Source organism: Crocuta crocuta, unplaced genomic scaffold, assembly GCF_008692635.1.
Source record: "Crocuta crocuta isolate KB4526 unplaced genomic scaffold, BGI_CrCroc_1.0 scaffold127, whole genome shotgun sequence".
NCBI lineage: Eukaryota > Metazoa > Chordata > Mammalia > Carnivora > Hyaenidae > Crocuta > Crocuta crocuta.
In genome coordinates this window covers 316,877-344,038 of record NW_027532008.1, presented here as the reverse complement: position 1 = coordinate 344,038, position 27,162 = coordinate 316,877, and positions in this window count along the sequence as shown.

Here is a 27,162-nt window from a genome sequence, read left to right as displayed (position 1 = left end):
TTGGCCACTTCCCTTTGTTCCTGTCTGCATAAGACAATGATTTTAGTAATGTCGTTTTCTGCGGAGGGACTGGGAAGTGGAGTCAGGTTTTCCTCCCGCGGAGTCTGATCATAACGGCTTTCTACATTGACGGAGTTAATATTTTTTCACCTTTACGACTCGCTACGGATTATGCCATGCAGATTTTCACGATTTTTGTCGAATTTGGAAAACCTGTCAAGATCCTTTTATACGAGAGCAGGAAGGTTTCGGGGCACAGCCGCCAGTTTTTCTTATAGTTATAATCCTACTTCATCTTGGAGTTGACAATGCTCATTGACCACAGGGCTTGTGGTCACACAGAAGGGGTGTGGAGGGTGAGGGTCCCTGACGCTCAAGCTTCTTCAGTCCCTGGTAAAGCCACCTGTGTCTGGAGTGTTCTCTTTGGGGAGGAAGATGGTCTGACCACGGGGCTACTGAGCAGAGAACAGCAGAGTCTGGGTGCAGGGAGGAAGCAGGGAGCCAGGGAGGGGGCTGAGTGCAGGCTCCGGGCTTAGTGATGGTGGGGTCACTGATTTGGGGATCGTTTGGGATGTGCCGATCTGGGGAAGGAGAAGGGAGTCCTTGAGTATGATCTCTCCCATGTCTACTGTTTGACTTCTCTCTTTTTCCCATATTCTATGGGGACGGAGACCTAGGGGTGCCTCCCTCCCCACCCACCATCGCTTCTCACAGAGCCAGAGCCTCACCCCTGCCACAGTGAATACGACTGGAGGAACGAACAGGACATCAATCAGTAATGACTCATGATATGTGACACGGTGCTGAGCAGAGAGATGACAGCAGGTTGGTCACCTAATGGGTCTAAATAGGAACTCAATGGGCAGCCAGGCCCCCGGTGGGGCCGGAGGAGGACCTCATTCTGCCCCCAGGAGAGAAGATGCTGCCAGAGCGTCAGGACCCAGGTTCTCTGTGATCCTACCTGGAAGTTAGTCATTGTCCGGCCACTTGCACACTGACAGCCGAAGGAGGATTTCCAGATAGATTTGAGGGCAGTGGGGAAACTCCATCTCACTCCCTGGCCAGAGAATAAAGGTATTTCCATAAGGCACATTGGGTGCATTGTTTAAGGAGGAAAGAGAGCTCTGTGAGGCCGGCCAAGTGGAGAGTGGGTGTCTCTGCATTTGGGCTGAAGTTGGAGGTCGTCAGTGCCCACAGATGGCCTCTGGCAGGTTCTCCCCACCTTGGACCCTTGGCCAAGGACACCTGTACGTGAGCCCATCCGCCCGCAGGGACTGTATGGGCCGGGCCAGGCACGGGGCAGAGGGCTGAGGCCTGCACGGGACTGGTGATGTGAGGGGGGCCGGGCCGGGGAAGATGACCCCCAGACACATGGATGATGTTTGTTCTGGTTCGATTTGGGATGGAAACTCACTGAAAACAGCAAAAAAGCAATGAAAGTCTGGGGAAGTGGGGAGGGAGGGGAGCCCTATCTGTCATGACACAGTCGAACCAGAGGCTGAGCGGCTAGGGTTCAGAGGGTTATGGCCAGTGCCACAGGTTTAGACCGGAGGGAACCCCGTGCCTCATTGAGCGGCTGCTTGCTCCAAATTGAGCTGCGTCTCCCCCAAACTCATACTCACGCTGAAGTGCTAACCCCCCGCACCCCAGAATGTGACCTTATTTGGAGAGAAGGCCTTTGCAGTGCTAATCAGGTTAAAATGAGGTCCTGAGAATGAGCTGTAAAGGGCAGTCCTGGACAGACATCCGCAGGGTGAGGATGAGGGCAGACACGGGGTGAGGCATTATGAGCCGAAGGACACCAAAGGTTGCCAGGCACCCGCCTGGAGACGGCAGAGGCTGAGACAGATTCTCCTCACAGCCTCCCAAGGGACCAACCGCGGCAGCACCTTGACCTTGGACTTGCAGCCTCCAGAACCCAGAGACGGCAAATGTCTCTCAGTGCCCGGTGCGTGGCGCTGTCTTGCAGCCCTAGCAAATGAACACGGGGACATTGGGAGGCAGACTTGAAGGAGGAGGGGAAGGTGGCCAGGCGGATGCTGGGGAAGAACATTCCAGGGGGAGAGACTGCTTCAAAGGCCATGGTGGGGGTGCAGACCGTGAGGGCCCCTGTGCACCTTTGGGCTCCATGCTGAGTGCAATGGGGAGCCCCAGCAGGACTCGGGCCTCCCGTCCACACAGGCTCACCCCTCTTGCAGGGTCAAGAAGAGCACACGGGTGAGGGGGGAGCAAGGGGCCCAGGCGGGGGAGTACCGTTGCTGTGATGCAGGAGGGAATGATGGTGACATGGGCCTTGGGGCTTCAAAGCAGGTGGCGTCAGGGGTCAGGCTCTGCGTCTGTGCTGAGAGAAGAGCCACCAGGGTTGGGGGGTGGGGATGTGGAGGAAGGGGTGACTGCACAGCTTCTGGTCCAAACCATCCACAGGATGAATTGTTGAGCCCTTGTCAGGAAAGACAAAACCTAACCTTCACGGTCCTTGAAGACCAGGCAGTGACCTTTAGATCCGAGAGAGGACAGGTGAGTTCACCAGACTTGGTTCTGCAAGTCAGCGCCGCGGGGTAATGAGCCGAGGCAGCCCCAGGTGGCGAGCCCTTGACATTGTCCACTCCTGGTCCCCTGGGAAGGACACCTGACCTGTAGAGCTGCTGGGCTTTCCAGGAACACATCCACCTTCCTGCCTGCGAAAAGGAGACAGGCTTCCAGGGCACAGGAAATGATGCCTTTGCTCTGCAAGTATTTGAGACGATGAACCCAAAGAGAACTTCTGAATTCTTGTTCTAGGGGCACCTGGGTGGCTCAGCCAGCTAAGTGTCCAATTTCAGCTCAGGTCATGATCTCACAGTTCATGGATTCGTGTCCCACATTGGGCTCTGTGCTGACAGCTCAGAGGCTAGAGCCTGCTTGGGATTGTGCGTCTCCCTCTCTCTCCACCCCTCCCCTGCTCATGTTCTCTCTCTCTGCCTCTCAAAAATAAGTAAAACTTTTTAAAACATTTAAAATCTGTGCCTAAATCACATCTGCTAACATTCCATTGCCAAAGGGAGTCATATGACCAAGCCCAAAGTCAAAGAGACGCTATTCCACATCGCACACAGAATTGATGCATAAAGAACTCTCATCATGGCCCAAACAGGTGATCCACAAAAGGAGATTCAAGTGGCCAATAAATGGATGAAAAGAAGTTTAATTTCTCTGTGAATCAAAGAAAGGCACATGCAAAGAGAGGTTTGTTTTCCACTTACCAGATAGATGAAGATTAAGAAAACTGACAGATCCACTTACCTTAATTGGAAAATGGGCACCCTCGTGCAGCAGTGATGGTAATACTAATTGACTCAACCTTTTCAGGAAGACAGTTGGGCAATATGTGTCAAAATGTAAAATGAACGCACCTTTTATCCTGATACTCTCACTCCAAGGAATTTATTGATGGAGGCGGTCACATAAACTAACAAAAAAGAGGTGTGCTATAGTGGTTCATTGGGGCATGGATTACTTCGTAAGATCAAATAGCCGTAAATAGGGAACTGATTTGTTAAACAAGTGCAAGGCAATGATCTAAGATGATGCCATTCTGGAGGTGCCTGGGTGGCTCAGTCGGTTGAGCGCTGACTTTGGCTCAGGTCATGATCTCGTGGTATGTGAGTTTGAGCCCCGCATGGGGCTCTGTGCTCACAGATAGCTCAGAGCCTGGAGCCTGTTTCAGATTCTGTGTTTCCTGCTCTCTCTGCACCCGCTTCAACCCTCGAGCTCTGTCTCTCTCTCTCTCTCTCTCAAAAATAAGAAAAACATTAAATTTTTTTTTAAATAATGTCATTCTGTAGTAAGGGAAAAGTGATCCACCATACCTTGTTGAAAGAAAACAGAAAGTAGGTATGAACCCAGAAACCCATTTATTGATATCAAGAAACATAAACAAGGATTTTGGCCGAAATCTTAGCAACTGGTCTACTTCAGTAATAGGATTCAGGGAGATTTCTACTTCTCAGTACTTTTTCCTACTGTTTGAAGGGTTTATAATAAAACATGTACTATTTTATAAAGATAAAACTTTAAATGAAATGAAATTAGTTTAAACATTTCACCCTGTAAATGACCTAGAAGAACCATTATGATAATAAGTCACGCTAGATTTTAAACAGAAAAATAAGTATCTATGCCATTACGTTTTTAGTTAGTCTTCTGTTAACTTGTACAGAATGATTTTAAAATGTAACTTCATTATCCCTGCTTTGGGATTTAATAGAAGTTTTAATTTTATATCTATTTCGAAAGTGCTTTATTTAATGCTCTTTACTTTTGAGGGGGCCAGGTGCTGTCTGCCAATTGCTTACAGGTCGGAAGCTATCACTTCTGACCCATTTCTTCCTGGTGATCATATGCTAAGTATAGTTGCTGATGCACAGCTACGTACATTCAGAGAAACAGCTCTAAACGTATTTGGCTCCAGGACCAGCTACATCAAAGCTTCACATTTCTTTGCTTCATTCTCTTAGCCTCCTCGATGATGGAGGCATGATTATTTATGAGGACACTGAGAATGGAGCTGTTTAAGGGACTCACCTAGAACCCAACAGTTCATAGGCGAGCGAGCTTTACCAAGAGTTACACCTCACCCCAAAGGTCCAAGAAACTATAGAAGGCATCAAGAAATAAATCTAGTAAACTATGTGCAATACCTTTAAGGGGAAAATTAAAGATGTTATGGAAGGACATAAAAGAAAATCTGAATACAGGGAGAGATATAACATGCTAATAATGGACGGGGAGAACCGCTCATCTAAAAGGTGTCAATTGACCCCTCAAGCTACTCAGTAAATGCGATAGGATAACAATGTGTAAAATATCTACAGAGCTTCAGGAGAAACATGACAGTCTGGTTCAAAAGCTCATGTGGGAAATAATTTTGAAGAGCAAAGACAACTTACCCTCTCAACACCAAGATTTATGGTAAAGCTGTCGCATTTCAGATCCTGGGGTGTTTGTAGAACATAAGGCGAAGAGGCCAATAGAGAGATGGAAATGGACTTGGATGCACACGGGAGCTCCAAAGATAGCAGAGGAAGTGTTGCAGAGAAGAAGGGAAAGATAGATGACACTGTAGATAGTGCTAGGAAATTGGCTCTATGCAGGGGGAAACGTTTATGTCTTACATGAACGGTAACTGTATAAGTCAATCTTCACCGTGAAAACTGCAAGAAATAAAACTGAAACGGTAGAAGACACTTAAGAAAGTGTCTTTCTGACTTCGAGTGGGAATTTTTTTTTATGTTCATTTTTGAGAGAAAGAGAGACAGAATGTGAGCGGGGGAGGGGCAGAGAGAGAGGGAGGCACAGAATCTGAAACAGGCTCCAGGCTCTGAGCCATCAGCACAGAGCCTGACGCGGGGCTCGAACTCAAACTTGTGAACTGTGATATCATGACCTGAGCTGAGGTCGAAAGCTTAACCTACTGAGCCACCCAGGGGCCCCGAGTGGGAACAAATTTCTTAAACAAAACACACAAAAGCACGAGCCACAAAGGAAGAAAACAATTGGATGGAATACAATAAAAAATAAAATTAAAAGCTTCTCTATAATAAAGGACCCCTTAGTCAAAATTTTAAAAGAAAGAAAGGCAAGACTTCGAGGAATTAGATGATTGCCATGCATATCATCAATTAAGAATTAGCATCCAGGCTATGTAAAAGAAACCCTACAAATGATAAGAACGTGACAAACTGCCCAACAGAAATGTGTACGCAGAGAACTCAGAAACGCATGGCCAATGACCAAGAGATGCTCAGTCTTACTAGAAATCAGAGGAATGCAAATTCAAATAATACAGATCTGTCATCCCACATTCTCATGCAATGGCAGGTGGAAATGTAAATTGTTGCAAACACTGCGAGTCTTGGCAGTATCCCCCGAAGTTGCAGACATGGGTGCTTGGAGACTCAGCAACCCCACAGCCAGGAATAAACCACAGAGAAGCTCAGGCACGTGCGCACGAGGAGATGCGGGCAGGCGCATTCCGGCACCACTGTGCGCAGTAGTGACGAGGTCACAGCCTAAATAGCCATCGCTCGGAGCGTGGCAGTGTCAACTATGGGGCCATCATGAAAGGGGGAACATCAATGGACTAAACTAGCGGTTGCCTCTGTGGATGGAAGGTAGGCAGTGGGATTGGCTTCAGGGTTCGGCTGCACCTGAGACATTGTGTTTCTTTAAAATAAATGAAAACAGGGGTGCCTCTGTGCGTCTGTCGGTTGAACGTCTACTCTTGATATTGGCCCAGGTCATGATCTCACGGTTCGTGCGATCGAGCCCTACATGGGGCTCTGTGCTGAGAACGTGGAGCCTGCTTGGGATTCTCTCCCTCTCTCTCTCTGCCTCTACCCTACTCACGTGCACTCTCTCTTTCTCCCTCAAAATAAGTAAGCAAGCAAGTTTCAAATAAAATAAGATAAGAATAAAAAAGGACAAACGGCATAAGAGAGTTCTTTCATGGTGAAGTAAGATTTTGTATCTCGATCATGGTGGCGATTCTATGAATCTATGCACATGATAAAACTGCATTGAACCTCACACGCACAACACACACATATACAAACCCATGTAAATTAATGCATATAAGAATTGGTAAAATCTGAATAAAGTTTGTACTCTAGTTAAGTATCATGCCTACGTTGGTTGGGTCCCTGGTTTTAGTGTTATGGTATAGTTATGTGGGAAGTACAGTTTCAGTAGCTGGGTAGAGAGTACAAAGGACCTCTACTATTTTCGCAACTTCCTGTGAGTCTGTAGTTATTTTAAGGTTAAAAGCTATTTCAAAATAAGGGAGAAGAAGAAAGGAATCTGAGGTAAATAAGCAAACTTTAATATATGTTTATTGTTGGGGGCACCTGGTGGCTCAGCCGGTTAAGCATCTGACTTTGGCTCAGGTCATGATCTCATAGGTTGATTCGTGAGTTCAAGCCCTATGTAGGGCTCTGTGCTGACAGCTCAGAACCTGGAGCCCACTTCGGATTCTGTTCTCTCTGCCCCTCCCCTGCTCATGCTCTGTCGCTCTCTGTCTCTCAAATGAATAAACATTTTAAAAAATTAAGATACATTTGTTGGGTATTTGAGTGTTTGCAGCAGTAATAACATAAAAGTGATTATTCATACATTCCCTTATGCTCAGAGGAGATTTATATATATTAACAACGTAGTGGTGTGGGCTCTATTATCATTGTCATATTACATATAATGAAGCTAATGCACAGAGAGGTTAATTAACTCACTCGTTATGGCAATGGAATCCAACCCAAGCTGCCTGGCCCCTGAGTCAGGGCTCTTAACTGCTCCCTACGCTATAGCACCTCTCTGTTTTTATTTCGTATAATTCTCTGTGATTTACTATGTTTTTCAATTATTTTAGGAAATATTATTTAAATTTAAATTATTTACATTTATTTTAAAAATTTTAAAAATATTAGAAAACATTTTTTTCAAGGTAGGAACAATAAACTTGCTGTATAGAGTAACTGTAAGAAAGAGGTCAAGGTCACTTGAAGAGTGACATCAAGTCTAAGGGAGGTCAGTAGGCTCCTGATGGATTCCCCACACAGCGGCCCACATGCTTCACCCTGTAAAGAGACACTGTGCACCACACTCTACAGTCTACAATATGCTACAGCGTCTAATGCCTTTCTGGCATCGTGTCATCCTGTCCGTAACTGGGAGAGGCCTGCATTGGGCCCACTTCATGGATAGGGGGACTGAGTCCTGCAGCCGCACTTGGAAGCAGGTTTGCATGAAGACAGAGCCTCTGGTCTTAGCCACTCACTGCAGCACCTCCAGGTGAGGGGGAGTCTTTTTTTAAATTTTTTTTTTTATTTTTTATGTCTTAATTTTATTTTGAGAGGCAGAGAGTGAGCAGGGGAGGGGCAGAGAGAGAGAGGGAGACACAGAATCTGAAACAGGCTCCAGGCTCTGAGCTGTCAGCACAGAGCCCGATGACGGGCTCGAACCCACAGACTGTGAGATCATGACCTGAGCCGAAGTTGGCCACTTGACCGACTGAGCCACCCAGGCGCCCCTAGAGGGAGTCTTTGAGGGGTGGGGGTGGGGCTGTGGCGACAGCGCCATGCTGCCCCCAGCACCTGGGATTTCTGTCACCACACGGCCTCCAGCCACAGAGAGGAAGCTCCCACATGCGGGGACTGACAGCGGAGGCCGGGCAGGAGGCCAGCCCTCGGTCCCCAAGCCGACCACTGCCCCGCCGTGCAGACCATCGTCACGCCTGCGCTCCAGGTGGGGTCGGCTGAGGCCTTCATCCGGACCCAGGCCCGCACCCAGTCCTGCTTCCCCGCTGCCTTGCACAGGTGTGGCGCCCAAGGTGCCTCCTAACACACGCCCTTCGCGCTAGCCACCCCCCTCTCGCCCCCCGTCTGCTCCCTGGGCACCTGCAGGAAGAGGGGTCCCAGGAGACCTCGGGGGAGGCCAGAGCATTCCCTGGGGAGGCCAGGTGGGGCCTGAGGGCTCCAGGGCTCCCTCCGGGGCAGGAGCAGAGGCCGGTGGCGAGAACACGGGGCGCCAGGAGGGCTGGAAAGACAGCCTGGGCTCCCTGTGTCTTTCCAGGGCTTAGTGTCCTGCGCGCCAAGCCCCAGCGAGGGGCCAGGGGGCGCTCGACCGGGTTCGCATCTGATTTTTAGCCCTGATGCCTCTTCGACAGGGTGAAGCCCTGAAGCGCTTTCGCTGTGTTGCACCAGTGGTTCTGCGCTGCAGAGTTTTGTGGACGGAGTTGAATCCGCTCCGTCTCCCTTTCTATGCTTGTAACTCCTTTCTCCAGCAGCGAGGCGCCCGGCTCTCATTATCCCCCTGTCGGAAGCCGGTCTTCTGCGCACACTTCCTGCTGGCTCCACATCGCCCTCCCTGACCTGGGCTCCCATCTCACCCTCTGTCCCCACCCCGTCTCCCCGTGTGGACCCCTCTATCCTGTTGGGCGATGTGCTTCCTGCTTGTGATGGGCACTTAATCGTTGTTCACTGGATCAATGAAGGAATGAACTTCGAATGGATGGCTGGATGCCAGTTACACGGACCCCCAGCCCAATGCTCATGGTGGCTCATAATTATTATATTATTATTAAATGAGCACATAGGTATGGAAAGAACAGTACCAAAAGCTCCTAATTTATCACCAATCAGGCCTAAAGTTTATCTTTCATGCATCTGTGAACAATGTTTCACGAACCATTTGGACGCGTCAGCAGGATTACGGATAGCAAGTCTGTCCTATTTATATTCATAAATTCATAAATTCATAGCCCCAGAGTCAACTTCAGTGATGAAATAAAACCAGGAGGGAAAGACTCACGTAGTATGAGAGGAAGGTCAAGGTCAGAAGAGGCCTTTTGGCTCCGCCACTCAGGAGATGAGCTCAGACTGCAGGTAGCCATGAAAATCAATAGCACAACCTCTGTGGAGGGCCATCCAAAAACAATAAAATGATAACATATTTTTAAAGTTTATTTATTTATTTTGAGAGTGAGAGTGCTGAGGAGGGGCAGAGAGAGAGGGAGAGAAAGGATCCCAAGTCCGCTCTGAAGTGCAGAGCCCCATATGGGACTCGAACCCACGAACCATGAGATCACGACCTGCTGAAACCAAGAGTCAAACCCTTAACTGACTAAGCCACCCAAGTGCCCCAATAAAATGATAATAAATGATTGAGTTTTTCCTCTGTGAGGACACAATAACCCTAGGAAGTGAGGATCGTTGTCATCTCTGTTTTCCAGAGGAAGAAACTGAGTTTTGTAAATGGGGTCGAGTCTCGTTTTCCCCCTTCCTCTTATTTGTCACCCCCTTCTCTGACAATGAGACCCTGGCTGTCATTTTCCTTAATGTATTTACTAATGTGATCGGGGAGATAGAGTCTTTTGCCCACTGTCACTCAGCTTCATGGTGCAGCAGATCGGCAGATGCTTCTAGAGTGTCTGGTTCAAAAAGTTCACTTCCAGGAAACGCTCTTACGGGAGTGATCATGGCCCATGGGGTCTCCACATGTTTAAACTGAATGGCGCACAACTGTCCTCTCATGTGACTCTAATACCACAGGCACAGACTGCCTGCCAGAGGGTTTCAGGGCTCCAAGCATTGCCTCCCTCTCTCTGGGTGAAGCTGAAGGACATTTCTCCGGGACCCCAGTCACCAGGTCCACAGCCCTGTGCCACACGGTGATGGCGGCCCCTCCTCGGACAGGAAGCTGGTCAGGCCAGCCTCCCATCGGCCCAGCTGAGCAGCCCACGGCAGATGCAATGCACCTTGCTCAGCCGCCAAGGCCATGCTCAGTGTCACAGCCAATAACTGCCCCTCTCCACTTGTGGAAGACCGAGTCACCCCTGGGAATAAAGCCTGGGAGGAAGTCTCTTACTCAGACTGAAGGGATCTGCTTTGGTGGCGAAGGGACGGAGATGCAGCAGGGGCTGAAAAGGCAAACAGTCAAGGCTGCCTTGGCAGGTAAGGTGAGAGAGGAAGGGGCTCACTGCCCGTCATGGAGGCAGGTGCGAGGAGAGCACAAGGGTCAAGCCCCCCACCTACCCCCTGCTGGAGCCGGGACCGGGAGCCTCCACGCTTCCCCACAGCAGGACGGCATGTTGGCCTCACTTCTCACCTCACCTGGTTTCTTTTCTGAGACATTTGAGGAGGCACATTCTACAAGTACGTGAGATTTCTCCACACCACACTCTCCACAGAACATCATAGGCCTTCTGTGTGTATATTTTCTCTCCGAAAATGTCAAGTAGCTCTTTTCTAGAAGCACTGAACAGAGATCACGACAATTAGAGGCTAATTTCATCCCGTTTAGAGGTAACCTGGAAAAGTGGGAGTAAAGAGACCTGCTTGGAGGCCACACTCGGTCCCCCCTCACCCTCCAAGCCCCTGCCCTCCTGCTCCCCCCCTCGCTCTTCAGAGGCGCCTAGGGGTTCCCCACACTGAAGGGACTGATGAGTCAGTCCCCCAGGACCCTCGCCAAGGCCTGCCTTCCAGAAATCCAGCTCCCCCACACACTCAGCTGGTCTGAGGTGAGTGGTGAGTTAAAAGTCTTCAGTTGTGGGGCGCCTGGGTGGCTCAGTCGGTTAAGCGTCGGACTTCAGCTCAGGTCATGATCTCACGGTTCGTGGGTTCAAGCCCCGTGTCGGGTTCTGTGCTGACAGCCAGCTCAAGAGCCTGGAGCTTGTTTCAGATTCTGTATCTCTCTCTATCTGACCCTCCTCTGCTCGTGCTGTCTCTCTCTGTCTCTCAGAAATAAATAAAAAACATTAAAAAAAATTTTAAAAAAAGGCTTCAGTTGTGTCTGGACAAGTAAAGAAAACGGAAGCTCCCTGAGCCTTGATGGGCACTGCTAACTGCCTGGTGACGACCTCTAAGAAATCCTCCCAGGCCACTGGCTCTTTGCCACCCACGAGGATTCTGGGCTCAGGATGGACCAGCAGGGAAGGGTCAAAGCACAGATGGCAAGCCTCTGATGCCAAGCTCCACTCAAAAGGGCATCTCCTTCCCAGGGGGGTTGGGGCTGGGGTGAGACACTGGACTCCAGGGGTCTTTGTTAAGCAGGGGAGCTTTGGGCTTCTGAAGCATTTGTAGGTCAGAAATTGTCAAATACCAACAATTTCATGTTGCTTGACTAATGCGTACCTCATTTCAACTCCACCAGGACCCTGTGAGGTACACATGATCCCTCTTTTATGGAAAACGGGCCCCGCCATCTCTCCTGCCCTCTGAAATCAACCCACACTTGGCCTCGTTCCCTGATCTCGTCATGCCTATGCTCACCTGCCTCCTCTGCTCAGACTATGCCTCTGCCCTGGACTCCTGTTCCTTACCCTTCATCTATTCTACAGATATTTATTGACAAACTGCTATGTGTTGGTTTTGTGTTAAGAACTCCAAGTACATTAAATGAATAAGATGGTGACGAGCTTATGGGGCACCTGGGTGGCTCAGTCGATTAAGCGTCTGACTCTTGGTTTCAGCTCAGGTCAGAATCTCACGGTTTGTGACTTCGAGTCCCGTGTCAAGCTCTGTGCTGCTGGTGTGGAGCCTGCTTGGGATTCTTTCTCTCCCCCCTTCTCGCTGCCCTCCCCCTGCCTCAAAATAAATAAATAAATTAGAAAAAAAATAGCTTAGCAACCAGTGTAGACAAAGGATATTTTCGTGACTTCATCTATACGTGTTCAGCAAAAGATTTGTTTTTAAGGGAAAAGATAGTGATTTAAAGAATGCAAGGCGTTTTGCCCAACACCCTACCAATTGTAGTGGCGTGGGCTGACCTCACAGCCTGGGCCATGTCAGGTGGGACACTACGCACTGGCCGGGTGCAAAAGACGAGGGTGGGGCCAGGGTGTGTGGAAGCGGGCTGGTTAGGAGGAACGTGCAGACAACATGGGCTGGAGCATCCCATGGGGAGCAGCTACCTGGGTGAGCACAGTACAGGGGAGAGAGGGAGCTGTAGGGAACATGCAGTGAAAGTTCATCCAGATAAAGTTTGTCCTGGAGACCGGAAGTGTTCACTGGCCTGCCTCCCTTGAGGTGCCTTGGGGGTCAGAATAGGGCTGGGGGGAGGACAGGTGCAAACGGCCTCAGACCCCCTCGGAGGCCACTCTGAGAAACCCTGTGGCCATCAGGGGTAGATTTAGGGGTTCGATGCCAGATCCAATTTTGGAAAAATAGCATTTGACTCAACGATAATGACAGAAAGGCATACTGGAAAATTGTATGTCAGACTTTTGCCTCTGGCCCATGATGAACTAACAAGAAGGGAATTTACCCTCCCACCCTAATCATCAGAAAAAGGGACAAAACAGCAAACAGTTTTTGGACATTCGATACTTGGCTGTGCAGAAGTGTTATCACAGAAGGAAACAGGTGAATGGAGCCCATGACTGACTGGCTCCCTGGAGGTGACTTCCAGACTGCAAAGAACGTAGTGAGAACTAAGGGTGCCTGGGTAGCTCAGTCTGTTAAGCCTCTGACTTCAACTCAGGTCATGATCTCACAGTTCATGGGTTCGAGCCCCATGTCAGGCTCTGTGCTGACAGCTCAGAGCTGTCAGAGCAGAGTTCAATCCAGAGCCGCCTTTGGATTCTGTGTCTCCCTCTCTCTCTGTTCCTCCCCTACTTGCGTTCTGTCTCTGTCTCTCAAAAATAAATAAACATTAAAAACTTAAAAAAAAAAAGAATGTAGTGAGAACTCACACAGAGCCTGACAGCCTTGATGATTTGAGAAGAGGGAGATCAGAAAGAGAAAGAAGAGCCCAACATGGAGAGAATTTGGAAAACAGAATATTGGAGAAGAGTTCACTGTAAGGAGAGAATACTCCAAAGAAATTCAGATGAGTCCCCTGAAGAAATTGATTTGTGCATGTCTGAAACGAGAGTATTCAGGGACGGCGAAGAACCACCAAAATAGGGAATGCAAAGAAATTCTTGAAACTTACACAGGACTGGGAAGTTTTGCTCTTGTCTACTTGAGCGGAAAGACCTCAATGTAAGTAAAACATCAGGTAGAATCCTCAGAAGGCTATTATTAGATTAGAAGTCAGTGTTAATTAACCCTAAAATAAACTCTTTCCTGTATCTGCCATAACAAACTTAAAAGCAAGCGTCAAAAGTATCCAAAGGATAAAAATAATTTTCCTGCTTCCCAGAAGAAAATTCAATACTACTGAAAGAACTATGACAAAATGTAATAGCCCACAACATAGAAGCACAATGTCCAGCATAAAAAAAAAAAAAACTTACCTTCCAATGTGCAAGGAAGTAGTAGAATGTTCCTAAGAAGGAGAAAGAGGAGGATGAGAGGGGAGAGGAGGAGGAGGAGGAGGAAGGGAAGAAGAAGGAAAGGAGAAGAAAAAACATGAACAAAGAATGGAACAATAGATATGCATTAGGGACAAAAAACAACAAATATGGGGGCGCCTAGGTGGCTCAGTGGGCTAGGCATCCGACTTCTGCTCGGGTCATGATCTCGCGGTTCGTGGGTTCGAGCCCCTTGTTGGGCTCTGTGCTGACAGCTCAGAGCCTGGAGCCTGCTTCCAATTCTGTCTCCCTCTCTCTCTGACCTTCCCCTGCTCACACTGCCAATCTCTCTCCCAGAAATAAATAAAACATTAAAAAAAAAACAACAACAAAAAAACCCCAACAAATATGTTGGAACTAGTAAATAAATATATCAAAATAGCTATTATAAATATACTATATATGTTTTAAAAAGCAAAAGATTGGGGCACCTGGGTGCGTCAGTTGGTTAAACGGCTGACTTCAACTCAAGTCATGATCTCACAGCTCAAAGGCTCATGAGTTCAAGCCCCACATCAGGTTCTGTGCTGACAGCTTAGGACCTGGAGCCTGCTTCGGATTCTGTGTCTCCCTTTCTCTATGCCCCTCCCCCACTCTCTCTCTCTGAAAAATAAATAAGCATTAAAAAATTAAAAAATAAAAAGCAAAAGATAATAAAAGCAGGCTGAGTTATAAAAATCCAAATAAAATATTTAGGGCTGAAAAATATAATTTCTGAAATGAAAAAAAAATATATAGGGGATGGGATTAACAGTGGATTAGATCCTGTAACTGAAATTGTCAATGGAATTGAAGATAAAGCAAAATAACTATCCGAAATAAAGCAAAGAGAAAAAAAAACTGAAGAATGAAAGAATAAATAGAACATCAGTGAGCTGTGAAGCAATATTGAATGGCCTAACATAACTATAACTGAAGTTCCAGGAAAGGATGCGGGGAGGGATTAGAGAGAAAACATATTTTGAGAACAGCTTCCAATGAACCCAGGAAGATAGCACAATAGGAAGCGCCAGGAATCTGTTTCTTCACCTAGACAGCAACAGTGCTGGCAGAATCTGTCTGCTGTAAATGTTTTAGAACTCTGAAGTCTATTGAATGCTTGCAACTTCTAGGGAAAGGCTTGCATGAGAAACTGAGGTTAATCTTGATCAACATCAGCTCTTAGCACTGGGGCGGCTACCCATCCCTCACCCCCATCCACAGGGCTGGAAGCTATGCCCATGAAGACAGCTTGAGGCAGCTTGAACACAGCTTGGGGGGACCAGGATGGGCACAAGGGATGCTGTCCTCCAAATACCAGGGTTCTGTGCTCTGATCGCTGCTGCTTCTGGTCACAGAGGCACAAACAAAGAGTTGGGCAGCCATTGTTGCAAGATTCTCCCATTCAGCTGAAGTGACTGCCAGGATTTTTCAACTGGCTGGCCTCTTTCACACACACCCTCCCCTCCATTTTTCTTATTTTCCCCTTTTGGAAGCCAGACATTAAAGACTGGGTCATTCAAAAATATTTACTACATAGGGAAAATTTTAAAGCAGCCACGCATGTTCAGGGAAAGGCTCAGAAAAGACCCGAGAAAACCTTAGGTTTATATCTCAAGCTGGTCCTCAGCACAGAGATGGCCTAGAACAATCAAGGGAAAAAAATGAAGCAAAACAGTAACAGAAGAGCAAACCCTGGGGACGGAGGTAAATCTGATTTCCAGAGTTATTGCGCTATTACATTCAAATGTCCAGTTTTCAACAAAGAAGCACAAGGCACACAGAGAACCAGGAAAGTATCATCTACTCAAAGAAAAAAAAATAAGTCAACAGAAATCATCTCAAAAGAAAACAAATATGACGGCTAATATAGTAAACAAAGACTTTGAAACAACAGTCTGAAAGATTCTCAAAGAACTAAAGGAATGTGTGGAGAAAGTCAATAAAATGCTGTATGAACAAAAAGGAAATATCAATAAAGAGATAGAAGCCCTAAAAACAGACCAAAAAGAAATTCTGGAGCTGAAATGTACACTAAGTGAAATGAAATATTCACTAGAAGAATCCAAAGGCAGGCTTGAGCAGGCAGAAGAAAGAATTAATAAACTCAAAGACAGGTTAATGGAAATTGTTGAGTCTGAGGAACAGAAAGGAAAAAAATGGAAGAAAAGTGGACTGAGCCCAAGGACCTAGAGGAATGCAAAGAAAGCCTCAAGCAGACCAACAGACACACTGTAGGAATCCAGAAAGGGAAGAGAGAGAGGGACAGAGAGACTATTTAAAGAAATAATAGCTAAACCCTTCCCAGATTTGATGAAAGACATGGATATTAACATCCAAGAAGCTCAGTGAATCTTCTTCTTCTTCTTTTTTTTTTTTTTCAAATAGTTTATTGTCAAGTTGGTTTCCATATAACACCCACGGCTCATCCCCACAAGTGCCCTCCTCCATGCCCATCTCTCCCATCCCCTCCCACACTCATCAGTCCTCAGTTTGTTCTCAGCATTCAAGAGTCTCTCATGGTTTGCCTCTCTCCCTTTCTCCCACCATTTCCCCCTTTCTTCTCCCCCATGATCCTCCGTTAAGTTCCTCCTAATCCTCCTATACGTGCAAACATATGATATTTGTCCTTCTCTGCCTGACTTATTTCACTCAGCATAACACCCTCAAGGTCCATCCATGTTGCTACACATGGCCAGATTTCATTCTTTCTCATTGCCATGTAGTATTCCATGGTATAGATAAACCACATCTTCTTGATCCATTCGTCCGTTGATGGACACTTAGGCTCTTTCCATGTTTTAGCTATTGTGGAGAGTGCTGCTATGAACATTGGGGTACATGTGCTCCTATGCATCAGCATTTCTGTATCCCTTGGGTAAATTCCTAGCAGTGCTATTGCTGGGTCATAGGGGAGTTCTATTGTTAATTTCCTGAGGAACCTCCACACTGTTTTCCAGAGGGGCTGTACCAGTTTACATTCCCACCAACAGTGTAGGAGGGTGCCCGTTTCTCCACATCCTCGCCAGCATCTAGAGTTCTCTGATTTGCTCATTTTAGCCACTCTGACTGGCGTGAGGTGGTATCTCAGTGTGGTTTTGATTTGTATTTCCCTGATGAGGAGGGATGCTGAGCATCGTTTCATGTGTCTGTTGGCCATCTGGATGTCCTCTTTGGAGAAGTGTCTGTTCATATCTTCTGCCCATTTCTTCGCTCAGTGAATCTTCTAAGATGAATTTAAAGAGACCTGCACCGAGACGCATCATCAAACCTTTGAAAGACAAAGAAAGAATCTTGAAAGTAGCAAGAGAGAAGCAACTTGTCACAAGTTGCTGAAAATCGGTACGATAAGACTTCTTATCAGGAGCTTTGGAGGCGAAAAGACAGTGGGCTGATACATTCAAAGTGCTAAAAGAAAAAAAACCCCATAAACCAAGAATCCCATATCTAGCAAAACTGTCCTTCCAAAGTGAAGGAGGGGTGCCTGGGTGGCTCAGGGGGTTGAGTGTCGGACTTAAGCTCAGGTCATGGTCTCCTGGTTCATGAGTTTGAGCCCCGCGTTGGGCTCTGTGCTGACAGCTTAGAGCCTGGAGGCTCCTTCAGATTCTGTGTCTCTCCTTCTCTCTGCCCCTCCCTTGCTCATGCTCTGTCTCTCAATAATAAAAACGTTAAAAAAAATTTTTTTTTAAGTGAAGGAAAAATTAAGACATTCTCAGAAAAGCAAAAGCTGAGGGAATTTATTACCACTAGACCTTCCTTGTAGTGCTCAAGGTAAGTCCTGTAGGGTGAAATGAAAGAACACTAAACAGTATCTTGAAGCCGATTGAAGAAATACAGATCTCAGGAAAGATAAATACATAGGTAATTATAAAAGCTGGTAATGTTAACAACAGTTTGTAACTCCCCTTTTTGTTTTCTACATGATTTAAGGGACTAATAGTTTTTAACAATTTTTTCTAATGTTTATTTAATTTTGAGAGAGAGACAGAGTGCAAGTATGGGAGGGGCAGAGAGAGAGGGAGGCACAGAATCTGAAGCAGGCTCCAGGCTCTGGGCTGTCAGCATAGAGCCTAATGGGGGGCTCCTACTCACAAATTGTGAGACCATGTCCTGAGTGGAAGTCAAATGCTTAAACAACTGAGCCACCCAGGAAACCCCCTGTTTTTAAACAAAAATGTGTTTTAATCTTTTTAAGAGGACTAATGGTTTTTAAAATGATTCATCTAAAAGTTTGTATTATTGCTTCTTTGGTTTACAACTTGATATTTTGCTTTCTACATAACTTAAGATATTAATGCTTCGGATTTGTTTTAGGGCACAAATTTATATAAATGCAATTTTGTGATATCAAAAAAAGGTGGAGACTAAGCTATAAAAAAGCAGAGTTTTTGGTAAATTATTGAAATTGGCTGGTATAAATTAAAATTAGAGTGTTTTAATTTTAGGATGTTAACTATAATCTCCATGGTAACCACAAAGAAAATCAGCTCTAGAATGTACACAAAGAAAATGAGAAAGGAATTTAAACATTTCACTACAAAAAAAAAAAAACAGCACGACTAAACACAAAAGAATATAGTAAAAGAGCTCTGAGGCATATAGAAAACAAGTAACAAAATGAAAGGAGTAAGTCTGTCTTTCTCATTAATTACTTTAAAGGTAAATGGATTAAATTCTCCAATCAAAAAACAGATATTAGCAGAATGGATAAAACCATGCTGTCTACAAGAGACTCATTTTAGATCCAAAGGCACAAATAAGTTGAAAGTGAAAGGATAGAGAAAGATATTCCATACAAATGGTAAAGAAAAGACAGCAGGGTTGCTATACTTATGTCAGTCAAAATAGATTCTAAATCAACAACAATTGCAAGAGACAAAGAAGGAGATTTATATATGAAAGGTTTAATATAGCAGATATATGATTTTCAAATTTTCCACCTATTCTGTGGTTTGTCTTTTTACTCTGTTGTCATTGTCTTTTGATGCACAAATTTTAAAATTTTTTCATAAGGTCCAATTTGTCTGTTTTTTCTTTTGTTGCCTATGTCTTTGGTGTTACAGCCAAGACATCACTGTCAAATCCGATAGTGATGCTTTTGCCCTGTTTTTTCCCCTAAGCTTTTACACTTTAGGTCGTACATTTAGGTCTGTGATCCATTTTGAGTTAATTTTTTATGGTGTGAGGTAAGGGTCCAACTTCATTATTTTGCAGGTGGATGTCCAGTTTTCCCAGAACCATTTGTCAAAAAGACTTTCTTTTCCCTGTTGAATGGTTTTGGCACTCTTGTCAAAAATCACTTGACCATACATGTGGGGATTTGTTTATCTATTATTTATCTATTATTTATCTATTATTTTTCTTTACATGTCTGTCTTTATGCCAGTACCAACCTGTTGTGGTTACTGTGGCCTTGTAGTGAGTTTTGAAATCAAGAAGTGTGAGTCCCCCAGGTTTGTTCTTCTTTTTCAAAAATTTGTTGCCTATTCAGGGCCCTTGAGATTCCATATGCATTCTAGAATGGGTTTTTTGTTTCTTTTCTTTTAAATTTTATTTATTTATTTTGAGAGGGGAGGGTCAGAGAGGAGAGAGAGAATCCAAGTCAGGCTCTGCACTGTCAGCACGGAGTCCAATGTGGGGCTAGAACTCACAAACCATAAGATCATGACCTGAGCTGAAGTCAAGAGTTGGATGCTTCACTGACTGAGCCACCCAGATACACCCCTAGGATGGATTTTTCTATTTCTGCAAAAAAGTCATATAGATTTTGATAGGGAATCCGTTGAATGTGTAGACAGCCTTGGGCAGTATTGACCTCTTAACAATATAAAGAAGTGGAGAATCTGAATAGACCTATAACTAGTAAGGAGATTGAATCAGAGGTCAAAAATCTCTCTGCATATTTAAAGTAAAAAAGAAGAAATTTCAAAATATGAACATCGAATTCTATACCCAGTGGGAATATTTGAAAATGGAAGTGATGAAGGCTTTCAGAATAGACAAGAGAATTCAACCCCGGGAAACCTGTCCCTCAGAAAATGTTGAAGAAAGTCCTCTGAGTATGGGGAAATGTTAACAGATACAAATTGGGATCTACTCCAAGGAAGGACAAGAGCTTACATGGTAAACATGATATTTTTTAAATTGTATTTTCCTCTTTACAGTAACTGTTTCAAGTATAAACCCTAACAAGGTGTTTTAGGGTTTGTAATGTATGTAGAGGTCAACACGTAAACAGAAGAGCACAAAGCATGATGGGGGAAATGGAATTTTACTGTTGTAAGTTCTTATACTAGTACATATAGTATTGTATACACTGTACATACTTGAACAACCAATAAAAATATCGATAAATAAAAAAAGATATATTGAATAAACTAATAAATGCAGATAAGATAAACCTATTAAAATTTAATCAATTCAAAAAAAGTCAGAAGTAGGATAAGAGTGTAATGAACAGAGGCGCCTGGGTGGCTCAGTCAGTTAAGTGTCTGACTTTGACTCAGGTCATGATCTTGCAGTTCGTGAGTTCAAGCCCCACATCAGGCTCTGCCCTGATGTTACAGAGCCTGCTTAGGATTCTTTCTCTCTCTCTCCCTCTCTCTGCCCCTTCCTCACTTGTGTGGTCTCTCTCAAAATGAATAAATAAACTTTTTAAAAGGTTTAAAAAAAGAATGAAATGAACAGATGGAACAGAGACAAGAAGTAATATGTAAAATTTAAATCTAACCATATTCATTATTATCTTAAAAGGAACAACGTGAAGATTGAAATTAATTAAAAGGCTAAGATTGTAAAAAAAAATTATAAATGCATTAAAAACAATATATACTACATACTATTATATAATGTAATATGAAGAGATGAACTTGGCAAAATTATGACAGAAAAAAAATTTTTAAAGCCTAAATCAATGGAGAAATATACAATGTTCATGGAACTGAAAATGCAATACTATGAAGATGTAAATTATCCCCAAATTGAGCTACAGATACAATATGATCTCAGTCAAAATCTCAGCTGACATTTCATTGAAATGGACAAACTGATTGTAAAATTCATATGAATCCAGAATATGTAAGGTGCACTAACAAGTCAACAATAAAAAGGATAGAAGATTTGAGCACATAATTCACCAAAGGAAATATATAATGACAAATAAGTATTTGAAAAGATACTTGACATTATTCTGACTAAGGAGATGGAAATTAAAACTACAATGAGAGAGTACCAGGCACATTCTAGAATGGCTAAAGTTTTAAAGCTTGACAATACCAAGTGTTGACAAGACTGTTGAACCTCTGAGACCCTCATAGAGTGCTGGTGGGAATTCAGAACAGTGTAGGCACTTTGGAAACCAGCTTGGTCATTCCTCAAAAAGTTGAATATGCATTTATCTATCATATTTTCCATACCATATATACCCTCCCATTCTATCCCTAGGTTTTACCAAGAGAAAAGAAAATACACATCCACAAAAAGACTTGTATGAGGATTATTTATAGCCGCTTTAAACACAATAGCTCCAAACTGGAAAAACTGTCCATCAGCCAGTGAATATGTAAACAAAATGTGGCATATCCATACAATGGAAGACTATTCAGGAATAAAAATATATAAATAACTGATTTTTGCAACATTGGAAGTGAATGTTAAAGTCATTGTGCTGAATGGAAAATAAAAAACAACAGACCCAAAGGACTGAGTATTGGATGATTTTCTTTGTATGAAACTTCAGAAAAGGCAAAACCATAGTGACAGAAAGCAGCTCAGTTGACAAAGGTTTTGGGTTATTGAAAGAGAATGATTATAATAAGGTATGACTGGGATTTCGGGCTTCATGGAAATGCTCACATCATGATTGTGAAGGTAATTTAAAAACTGTATACATGCGTCTAAAGTCACCAAAGTATTACTTTAAAATGTTACATTTTAGGAGGAGGGCACTTGTGAGGATGAGCACTGGGTGTTATATGGAAACCAACTTGACAATAAACTATTTAAAAAATGTTACATTTTATTTCATCTAAGTTGCCTCACTAAAAAAAAAAAAAAAAAGCTGATTTTAAAACATATACTTAAAGTGACTTTCAACATGAGCCCAGACATTTGGGCACATAAAATGTAGGTTGGGGTGGGGTGCCTGGGTGGCTCACTTAGTTAAGCGTCTGACTTCGGCTCAGGTCATGATCTCACGGTTCGTGGGTTCGAGCCCCGCATCAGGCTCTGTGCTGACAGCTCAGAGCATGGAGCCTGCTTCAGATTCTGTCTTCCTCTCTCTCTGACCCTCCCCTGCTCATACTCTGTCTCTCTCTCTCAAAAATAAAATAAACATTTAAAAAATATACATATAGGCTGGGGAAACATGTGTTTCCCCCAAATTTGATGCCCACCGAGAGACTTCTCTGCTTACAGAGCTGAGCAGAGGGAACATCGGCTTTCTTCTTTCTGCTACCAACTTCCTGGCAGATTTTGGGGTGAGTCAGTTTTCATCCCTTGTGTCTTCAAGGCTCCAGTTAAAAAGATGAGGTGGCTGGACCCTCAGAGAGTCAGACATAATCACCCCACTCAGACTTGATGAGCGAGTCCTGCCTGGGAAACGTGCCCACCCTCCCCCGCCAGTGACAGCCCTTCCTCCTTCCTCTTTCCCAGAAATCCCTGCTGCCTGGGCTCCGGGTGAAAGACAAACTCCTGCCTGACTTATTCTGACCGCTCTGCTCAGGAACGGCCTGGTGCTTGCACTTCCGGGGCCCCGGGGCCCTCTGGGAATCCTGCACACCTGTCATCTCCTTAAACACTTACCCCAGGCAAAGTACTGTGGGGACAGGAGCACTGAGTCACGTTCAGCTAAGTGTCCCTCGTGCAGATGCATGCTAACTCACTGGGAGATGCCGAGGGCCCTCGCACCAGGGAATCGCACGGAACTGAAAATATCTTTAACACCCTATTGATGACTTTCCCCCTCTTGCTCTGTGACAAAATGAAACAGTAAAAGATATCGATTTTTCTCTGGCAGGGAAAGGAGGGAGGCAGTCTGGGTCTTAAAATGAAATTATGGTTATTGTCCTCCCGGTGGCATTTCTTCTGTGCCGCCATGACAGATGGCTCTTTAAGTGACAACAGATTTGTATTTCATTAGGACACTTTAGTCAAAAGATCAATGATGCTCTCGGAACCGCTCTGCTGGTCCATGGGGGGGGGGGGCTGGGGGCGGTGAGCCTGGTGAGGAGCCTGCAAAGGTCTAGCTACAATCAGACAGCTGCAGACAGAGGCTGGGTTCGCAATCACAACATCGATTTCCAAAGTGATGCCAAAACCCAGGGAGTTTATTGGCCTCCATGCTCCGTCTTTGTGGAGAGTGGCCCTCTCTGATAAAGTGGCTCTTCCTCCGGGGAAATGGAGCTCTTTAAAGGCAGGATTAATTTTTGGTAGAGTCGGGGGAGGGGGACTGGTCAGGGCATCGTGACTGTGTGTGCTCCCTTATGTCGTAGCTCGGTTGCCACCTGCACGGTCAGCATGGTCCCTAGATCTTTTTGTGGAACATCTGGTTCCCCACTTGCTACTGTGAGCCTGAGAGCCGGGAAAGCCTCGGCGGGTCGCACCTGGACGGACTCTGAGAAGCCAGAGGGAGAGAAGGGCCAGCAGGTGCCCAGGCGGAGGTGAGGAGCCCCAGGGAATAAAGGAGCCATGAGAAAAGAGCTCACAGCCTGTGCTTAGACCCCCGCCCGTGGGGAGATTAGGGGCTCCACCACCCTCAGAGATGGTGTTCCCACCACAGAGCTGATTCCGTAATTATCTCATTTACATTTTTATCTATATGGATATATCTTTATTTTTTTAATTTTTTAAAAATTTATTTCTTAGAGAGAGAGACAGCGTGAGCAGGGGAGGATCAGAGATAGAGGGAGACACAGAATCTGAAACGGGCTCCAGGCTCTGAGCTGTCAGCACAGAGCCCAACGCAGGGCTCAAACCCACAAACCGTGAGATCATGACCTGAGCTGAAGTCAGACGCTTAACCAACTAAGCCACCCAGGCGTCCCTGGATATATCTTTAAAAAGTAACTTTGGTGGGAGTGGTGTCTGGATAGCTCAAATGGTTAAGCATCTGACTTCAGTATAACTCATGACCTCACAGTTCATGAGTTCAAGTCCCACATTGTGCTGTTAGCACAGAGCCCGCTTTGGATTCTCTGTCCCCCTCTCTCTGTCCCTCCCCTGATCATGTGCACGCGCTCTCTTTCTTGCTCTCTCTCAAAATAAATAAACATTTAAAAAAATTAAAATAGGAGGTTCCAGGGTGGCTCACTCGGCTAAGCGTCCCACTGGGGCTCCAGTTACGATCTTACGGTTTGTGAGTTCAAGCCCCACATCAGGCTCTGTGCTGAGACCTTAGGTTTCTGTGTCTCCCTCTCTCTCTGCACCTCCCCTGCTCATACCCTGTCTATCTTTCCCAAAAACAAATTTTAAAAATTTTTAAAAATTCAAATAAAATAAAAATAAAAATTAACTTTGAGTTTAAATAGATTTAAAATTATCCTTACAAAATAGTATCATATCATATCATACCAAATCGCCCTCTGTATTATTTACAGGTACCTATATGTGGTAAAGGAGTTCAAGCAGGTATTACACTGAGAGTGTGGGCTTCTCACTTTGCAGATGGGAGACTATGGCCCCGGCCATCAGGCAAAGTGCGGGGTCTGTGGGAAAGTGGCGGAGCGGGTGTCAAGCCCAAGATCTGCCTGATACTAAAGGCCACCTGTCCCTCTGCAATCACCTGCTTCCCCTCTGTCCTCTCCTTCCTCTCACCCACCTGGCTGTGCTGTCTTTCCACGGCTTTTCCATCTGACCTTCCCACGTCCACCCTGCACCTGCTGACCCCTCTCTCCTTCCGGCCTCTCATCCACCGTGAAGACGCAGTGCTTCCTGAAATGTGCCCAGTTTGTGGGCTCACAGTGGTCAATGGCATCCCACCAGGCCTCCCTGCCTTTTTTCCAGGTTTTCTGATAGTTTTGAGGGACACCATGGCTGAGGGAGAGGAAGGCCAATCCATTTTAGAGACAGAAGACCTGGGTTCAAATCCTGCCCTAGAGTTTTCTCAGCTTGATGCGCTCACCCCTGAGCAAATGAGCAAACCTGCAGAGAGGAAGCCATCCTCTGGCATGTTAGGCCCCCAGGCACGGGGACAGGGCCAGACACAGGCTCTCGAGAGGCACTAGCAGCAGATGGAGATGGAGAGGATGGACTACAAAGGGCGGTGAGGAGGAGGAGGCAGAGCACGGGATTTCAGGACCGCGGCAGCACAGGGGTTTAGTGCAGAGATTTGGGGACCAAACGGCCCCAGTTGGGATGCTAGCAAACTCACTGACAGCTAGGTGACACGGAGTCAGTTGGCTTACTTCTCTGTGCCTGTCTCATCATCTGTAAATCGGACGCAGCCGTTCACCACAGTGAACACGGGCATTTAGAACAGTAACAGAACTCGGGAGGTGTTAGCTGCGGTGTAATCCGTTAGTCCTAGGCTCACGCTGAGACTGGATGGCTCTTGGGTTAGTTATTCAAGCCCCGCCCCCGAGAAACCCCACCTCCCAGGGCTGCTGGGAAAGCAGGGAAGTCCCTTGCTTCGTCCAGGTGTGCTTGGGCCCAGGGGCGAGGTCCAGGTGTGCACCTGCGACAAGACCCCGGGGTGCTCTGAGGACAACCGCCAGCTGCCCGGGGCCCGAGGGGCTGGCAGGAGACGAGGCATTTATTCGGAAGAGAGGTGGTTGGTTATTCCAGAAAGGACATGGAGGAAGGAAACAGAAACCACAGGCCTCCCTCCCAACTTTGTAAACATCATTGATTTGAGGCGAGAGTCACTCCAGACCACAGATGCGCTGTCTGACGGGGCCGGCCAGTGTGATCTGGGCTGCACGTGCCACGGCCTCTGAACTTGCCCTTGTGGAAGGTCTGAGATGAGTGTGGCTGGTGACTGAGAGGTACAAGGGTGAAACTAGAGCAGGAAGGCTTCAGGGAAGACAGCAGGAGGGATATCCTTTCTGCTGCAATTTATCAATCGCTGTAGTATTTAAGGACTCCAGAAATCTAGAAACACGTCTTGTCCTTGTCTCTGTCCCTGATAAGGCTGCGTCTTGTCTTTGTTCATCCTTGTCCTAATAAAAGGCAGCATTTACCAAGTACTCACGATGGGCCACGCTTGGTTCTACGCGCTGTCACCCATTGGCTCCTGTAATTCTCACAACAGCTTATGAGACAAGTGTTTCATTATCATTCCATTTCACAGATGAGGACACTGAGGCTCTGAGGAGGAAACCAAAGACGTGGGTCAAGGTCACAACTAGTAATTGGCTGAGCCAAAATTCAAACCCAGGCTTGGTTCTAGGGTCTACTTTCCTAACCATGTTGTTTCCCTCCTTCTCTCCTTGTTCATCCATCCATCCATCTGTCCATCCATCCATCCATCCACCCACCATCCATCCATCCATCCATCCACCCACCATCCATCCATCCATCCATCCACCCACCATCCATCCATCCATCCACCCACCATCCATCTACCCATCCATCCATCCATCCATCCATCCATCCATTCCATCTACCCATCCATCCATTGACTCATTGTTAATTCATTCATTCTCTGTATATTCCAGAACCCTGCCTGTTTCCAGGCGTTGTGTTAGATCAAAGGACCGCCCCTTTCCAAGGATGACCTGGGTAGCTCTACTACTGAGTACCTGGCCTGCCGACAGCAGAGACCCATACAGAGCCTGCGACATGACACCATTGCCCAGGGCACATGGCCAGATACCATGTGCCAGGTTAGTTACATCAGACCGCTTGCATAACAGGGGGGTGGGTTTTCCACTCACTGGAACAGACACGTATTTGGGATATGAGTTTGCAGGTGCTGTTCCATATGCTTCCCAGGCACTGCCAGTCTAACTCATTGAGTTCTGTTCTGCTTTACCTTCCCGGTTCCGCACACCACTGCTTTCGGTAAAGTAACTCATCTCACAGCAAGCCAAGTACAATGGTGGACTCGTGTCCATGGAATTAACTGGTATTTCCGTGCAACCTACCGCCCAGACCAGCCAGCATAAGAGGAAGGTCAAAGGGCTTAGTGAAGACTCAGGTACAGTGCCAGTTGAAAGAGAACATCTCGAAAAGATGAGGCTCTTTTTTTTAATGCTTTTATTTTTTTAATTTTTTAAAATTTATTTAATTTTTGAGAGGGGGAAGGGGTAGGGAGAGAGAGAGAGAGAGAGAGAGACAACCCCAAGCAGGCTCCACACTGTCAGTAGAGAACCTGATGCTGGGCTTGAACTCATGATCTGAGCCAAAATCAAGAGTCAGAT